The sequence below is a fragment of the Nannospalax galili genome, unplaced genomic scaffold, assembly GCF_000622305.1.
Source record: "Nannospalax galili isolate Female #2095 unplaced genomic scaffold, S.galili_v1.0 scaffold1225, whole genome shotgun sequence".
NCBI lineage: Eukaryota > Metazoa > Chordata > Mammalia > Rodentia > Spalacidae > Nannospalax > Nannospalax galili.
This window is the reverse complement of record NW_008352717.1, coordinates 1-6,866: the sequence shown is the minus strand read 5'-3', so window position 1 is coordinate 6,866 and position 6,866 is coordinate 1.

Here is a 6,866-nt window from a genome sequence, read left to right as displayed (position 1 = left end):
CATGAATTTCAACACCAACACACACACACACGCACACACACACACACACACACACACACACACACACACACACATGCACACACACACAGACTGCGGATGTAGCTTATTGGTAGAGTCCTTGCCTAACATCACAAGGCCCTGGGTCTAATCCCAAGCACTTCATAAATTAGGTATGACGGTGCACACCTGTTGTTTCAGTGCTCAGGATGTAAAAGTAGGAGGATCGGGGGTTCAGGATGAGCCTGGACCATATGAGACCCTGTCTCAAAAAAATTGTGATTGGGGAACACAGATGCCTCTATGTGTGGAGGTCAGAAGACAACTTTTAGGAGTCGGTTCTCTCCTTACACCATGTGGGTCCTGGGAATCAGAATTGAACTCAGGTCCTCAGACTCAGTGGGAAGCCACAGAGCCATCTCAGCCCAACCTTGAACTATTTCTTTTAATTTTATTTTATGTGTATGGTTGTTTTGCCTGCAAGTGTGTAAGTGCACCTGTGTCATGCAGTGCCTGGAGAAGCCAGAAGAGGCTGTTGGTTCCCCTGGAACTGGAGTTGCAGATGACTGCCATGTGGGTGCTGGGAATCAAACCTAGGAATCGAACCCAGGTCCTCTGCAAGAGCAACCAGGGGTCTTAACTGCTGAGCCATCTCTCCAGCCTTCATGTCATCTTTTGTGGACAGTCCACTGTATTTAATAAGGATTTCTTGCTGGAGCGTGGGTGGGAGGTTATTTACTGGAGTAGGGCAGTTTATCAGTGGAGAAAATAACACCCCCTCCCCCAACAACTGCAAACTGCCAGTAAGTCCTTCAGCAAGGGATGAGCCTGGTGGTGATGATGAAGGCCCAATCTTGAGCAGGTCTTGTGCATGTAAGCACAGCTGCGGTGAGTTCACAGGCATGCCATGCCCAGGAGACATCTTTCTTCTGCACTCATCCCTGTGCTTTGGCTCTTATACTCTTTCTGCCCCCTCTTCAGCAATGTTCCCTGAGCCTTGGAGGGAGTAACACAGATGTCCCATTTAGGGTAGAGCACTGAGCAGTCACTTATTCTCGGCACTTTGCCAGTAATAGGTTTCTGCATTAACTGCTGCTCGCTGCAGAAGAAGCTACCCTGGGGACTGTGTGGAGACACCAAATGGGAAAGGACTTTAGAATGAGTCCAGCTGTCCTTTGCTCCACAAGGCAGGGACATCAGTGCTGATGTGAGATTCTGTCTCATAAGGAATCACACAAGGGCCAGTCAAGCTGGAAGAAACAGAGAAAATAAATCCGAACTTCATCTGAAGGTCACATTCACCTGTGAGGAAACAGGAACCAAGAAGTACGTCAGAGAAGTGACCTATGGATTGTCTCGGGAGTGGGCTCAGGGCCCTCCCTGAGGAGCTGATATTCACAGACACACTGGCTCTTGGCTTCTTGGCCTTGGGTCTGGTAGGGGTGGAGAGGGCCTAGATGATTGGTCAGAGCTGTTCTTTGTCCTGTGGACATGGTCTTCTTGCTCTGACCAACATCCAGCAATAGTGGAAAATGGGGCAGGAGAGGATGGAGGAGTGGAAAGGGACCACGGAGGACTGGAACCAGTTGTACACGGGGCTCTCCTAGGCCCCCAGCCCTTTTCCCTCGGAAGGAGGCTTTTCAGGGGCAGGGGGGACCTGGGCCTGGAGGGAGTCTGTGTGCTTTGCTCTTCTACCTCTTCTTCCTGGGCTTTCTGAGTGGTGCGGCCACTGATGGATGTGTGAAAGTCCTTCTCCAGAGGAGACTTGCTTTTATGACTAGTCAAAAGTGTGGGGGGGTAGAATTCTGTAACCTGAAACATTTGTACCAAAGGCACAGAACTTGAAGTTCCAGTAATATCCACCACTGTCTTAAAAAATAATGTTTTAAACATTTGTTTGTGTGGGGTATGGCAAAGTGCATGTGGATACAGGTCAGAGGACAACTTGTTGGAGTTGGTTTTCTGCTACCGTGTGGGGTCCAGCAGTTTAACTCAGGTCCTTAGCTTGGTGGAAAGCACCTTTCCCATTGAGCCATCTTGTGTCCCCATAATTCTTTTTGTTGTTGTTGTTGTTTTGTTTTTTGAGACAGGATCTCCCTGTAGCCTCATCTGGCCTGGAACTCACAGAGATCCACCTGCCTCTGCCTCCCAAGTGCTGGGATCAAAGGCATGCGCCACCATGCCCAACTACCCATAATTCTTTTTAAGTTAGCACATACAATAATGGATTTTCTTTTGTCTTTTTGAGACAGGGTCTCCCTGTAGCCCCGTCTGTCCTGGAACTCACTATGTAGACCAGGCTGGCCTTGAACTCAAGAGATCCACCTGCCTCTGCCTCCCAAGTGCTGGGATTAAAGGTGTGCACCACCACGCCCGGTGACAATAATGGATTTTTTAAAAAATTTATTTTATTAATTTTAGATTTATTTTTATTTATGTGTCTGTGTGTATGTATGCACATATGTATACAGGTACCCAAAGAGACCAGAAAGAGGCATCAGATCTCATGGAACTGAAGTTACAGTTGATTGTAACCACCCAGTGTGGATGCTGGGAACCAAACTTGGGTCCTTTGGAAGAGCAGAAAGTGCTCTTAAACACTGAGTCATCTCCTAGCTTCCACAGCAATGGATTTCACTGTGACATTTTCTATTAATTAATTAACTAATTAATTTATGCGCATGTGTGTATATACACTCATGCCATAACGTGTGTAGAGGTCAGAAGACAACTTGCCGGAGTGAGTTCTTTCCTTCCACCCTGTAGGTCCCAGGGATTGAACTCTGGTTGATCAGGCTCAGCAGTAAGCACCTTTACCTACTGAGCCACCTCGCCAGCCCTCATTGTGGCATTTTCCTACTTCTCTGTATTTGTTCTTATTTGCTTCTCCTCTCTGTGCCCATCCCTGTCCCCCAACCACTGACATTTACAGACCTCAGCTAGGCCCCAAGGAGCTCTTCTTGGAGCCTTAATCTATAGGAAATGTTCCTGTCACGCGGCCACTTTGTGGGTTTCAGGTGTGACACCATCCTGGACAAGGGTGTCTGGGGTGGTCTATCCTTTGAAGTTCTGTTGTTTCTTGGATCCTAGGTGATTGCAGGTTTAGGCCGGTGACTGAAGGAGTCCTTGAGGTGCCTGCCACTTGGGGAGTCAAAGCAGGACAGGGAGAAAAGCTGACAACAGGGGCCCTTGGTTACTCTTCTCTTTTTGCCTCTAAGGGGAATGAGATCGACTGGATATCCTGAGTGCAGAGAATAACAGGTGACCCACAGTGAAAGAGGCCGAGAGGCCAGGTGCTCATCCTGCTTGTGGGGCCCAGTGAGGCGTCAGTGCTGTTTAGCAAAAATGGCCTCTTAAGTGCCTGTTTCCAGGTCCAATGAAAACTATTTCAAGGTGAGGCTCATTCTGCCAGAGGCCTTCTGCTGTCACTTAGCAATAGTACCAGCTCCCTCCAAAGACTCAAGTCAGGCAGAGGACCCAAAAGCCAGGAGGAAAGATAGGTGGGGAAATTGCCTCTGCCCCACTGTGTTCCAGGAAACCAGTCAGAAGGAAGGTGGACACGAGGGACCATTGCCCAAGAGGAAGGGCCACCAGCTGCTCTCCAACCCTCTGCTCTGTGGCTTTTTCTTCATAAATTTATCCGTGCAAGGCAATCCTCGATTTCATTACACAATACTTTGCATAACTGTATGCAAATGCCTGTGCACATGACTATATGTGTGTGTTCATATGTCCTTCTCCACTAAGCACCTTGTTCCAATTGTACTCTGGCCCCCAGGCCAGGTCCTCCCTGAAGGCATTTGCTCCTCCCAACCTCCCCCTGGTCAGCCCCACCACTTCAGGACTTCAGGCCTTCCCTCTGTCTGGCCTCCCATCTTTCCATGAGGATGGTGCTGGAATTTCCGGGAAGACCCTCTGTGGCCCTGGTCCCTGTGACCCCAAGTTGCGCATCTGTGACCAGCCTATCTGGGTGTTCCCTTTCCCTGTGTCTGATCTGCATTCTCCAGTCAGCCTGCTTCCCGTGCAGGAGGTGGTTAGGAGCTGGAGCCTGAGTTTGTATCCAGGCAGCTGGAGATAACCAAAGAATGAGGAAGAGAGGGAGGAGACCTCCTGATCCCACTAGGTGAAAAGTACTTCCCAGGAGTATCCTGTGGGGTCAGCCGCAGAGGAAGGTGGAACTTCTGGTTACAGGCAGGGTGTGGGGCGGTCAGACAGGATGTGTGTGCGAGAGCTCCAACTCAGTGCTGGATGAACTTGTACCATTTGAGAAGTCAGAGGCTGCATGGGCTCTCTGACAGACTTGGGCGGGGTCTCTGATTCTGCTGTCTACTAGCTTAGCACCACTTTGGCTAAGTGACCTATATTTCTCTGTATCTTAGTCTCTCTTCTCTGCAAAGGGGCTCTTTACTATTTCTAATTACACAGGAGTTGGGGGCTCTGTGCAATGAATAGGGGCTGTCCTAATCAGCTTTTTATTGCTGTGAGTAAAACACTGACCAAAAGCAACCTGAGGAGAAAAGGGTTTATTTGACTTACAGCTCATAGTCCATTTTCCAGAGAAGCTGAGGGAAGAATTCAGGGCAGGAACCTGAAGGCGGGAGCTGAAGCACAGACCACAGAGGAACTCTGCTTACTGGCTTGCTCCCTTGGCCTGTGCTCAGCCTTCTTTCTTATACAGCCCAGGCCCACCTGCTCAGGGGTGGTACCACCCACCATGGGTTAGGCCCTCCTACGTCGCTCAACATTCAAGAAAATACCACAGACATGTCCCAGGCCAATCCAATAGAGGAAATTCCCCAGTTGAGGGCCCCTCTTCCCAGGTATGTCAAGTTGACTACTAAAGCTATCTAGCACAGGGGCCTCGGGTGGGTTTGCATGAATGAATTAACCATCTGTCCCTGACACTGATACAAGGTTAAGGTTGAGGACACAACATACAGAGCTGCACAGACCAGTCACCAGGACCAAAGAAGTCCAGATGTCCTGCCTGTGGTCCCCCAGGCATGTACCTAGGAATTTTGGGACATGTGTATGCAGAGGTAAGGCTGAGAGAAAGATGGAAGAGGAGACACCTCTGTACAGTGATCTCCGCTCCCTGCCTGTTATCCTCAAAGGTTAACGAAAATTGCTACAGGGTAAGGCTTATCCCAGTGGGGCCTCCTCAGTTGCTTAGCAATAGTGCCAGGTTCCTCCAAAGACCAGAATACTCAGGTCAGGCAGTGGGACACCCACCCAAAGAGCCAGATGGAAAAGGCAGACTCTCCTCTCTCCCCAGGCCAGCACTGACTGGGATTTTATATCCTAGGCACTCCAAGTTTGGGATAACGCCATCAACTGCCGCCACCACCCAAGGCTTGAAGATGACCAACAGAGCAAGGAAGCCCAGAGCTTCGCGGCCTGCCACAGAAACTCTGCTACATGCCTGGTGCTGGGCTGGGGAGCCAAGCTCTGAAGACTCCATTGTGGACACTTTTCTGTGTTGAAGACTTTAGGACCCAAAATGGAAGTCTTGGAGAACTCTACCTTTAAGCAACATGAACTTCTGCCTGCATTTCTGGCCTGACGGCCTGTTCTACAGATTGCAGACTTGCCAGTCCTTATGATCTTGACAGCCAAGTCCTTAAAGTAAATCTCTGTGTGTGTTGATATGTGTACACATAGACATATATGTGTGATATATAAACATATAGCTATTTAAAGGTATATGACTATGAGCATCTATTGGTTCTTTTCTATTTTTTTGTGTTGTCTTGAGACAGGGTCTCATGTAGACCAGGCTGGCCTCAAACTCATTAGGCAGCCGAGGATGACCTTGAACTTCAGATCCTCCTGACTTTACCACCTGAGTCCTGGGATTAAAGGCATTGTTCTACCATGCTCAGTTTGGGTTCTGTTTCTTTATCAAACTGATAGATGTAGCCCCCTGACCCTCTAGATTGTACCCAGGCTGCTAACATTCTGTAGTTTTGGATTTGATTGGTCTTGGCTCTTTAGCTCAGGACCACTCTGATCTGTATTACTAGAGATGGATTAAAGTTAACATCTCAGAGCAGAAAGGGTCTTTGAAAACCAATAGGCCTTTCTGCAACCATTGACCAGAGGTCAGCAGTGGGTGGGCAAACTACAGCCTATGGGCCAAACCTGGCCACTGATCTTTTATGTCAAAAAATTGTTGTTGTTTTGTTTTGGGGTAGGGTTTCACTATGTAGTTCTGGCTGTCTTGAGACTTGCTATGTAGACCAAGCTAGTCTGGAACTCATAGAGCTCTGCCTGCCTCTTGAGTGCTGGGAATATGTCAATAAAGTTTTATTAATAAGCACACAGTTGTGCTCACATGTTTTCAGTCATATGCTTCTGTGCTGCTGCCTGAGGGCAGAGCTGAGTAGTTGAGACTTATGATGTCTATAGGAAGGGGACTTTCTGTACTTGGTTCCTAGCAGGACATTCTTGACCCACTGAACAGGGGACATTGAGTCCTAGGAGAGGTTTGATACAGTACTTTGCAGTCCTAAGTTGTCAAACAGGCTAAGTCCCAAGTGCACCTCAGAGACACTGAGCCAGAGGCCCCATGGGTTCAGAGACCCACAGTGCTCCTTAGAGGATTCTGGGGCTGGAAAATGCTCATGCTTTTTTTTTTTTCCGGTCTTTTTGAAGCAGGGTCTCCCTGTAGCCCCAGCTGTCCTGGAACTCACTATGTAGACCAGGCTGGCCTTGAACTCAAAGAGATCCACCTGCCTCTGCCTCCCAAGTGCTGGGACTATAGGCGTGTGCCACCATGCCTGGCCTTCTCATGCTTTTTTTAATGATTTAATGATTTAATGATTATGGAACTTGCTGTACATGCTCAGTTTATTACTACTACTTTTAGG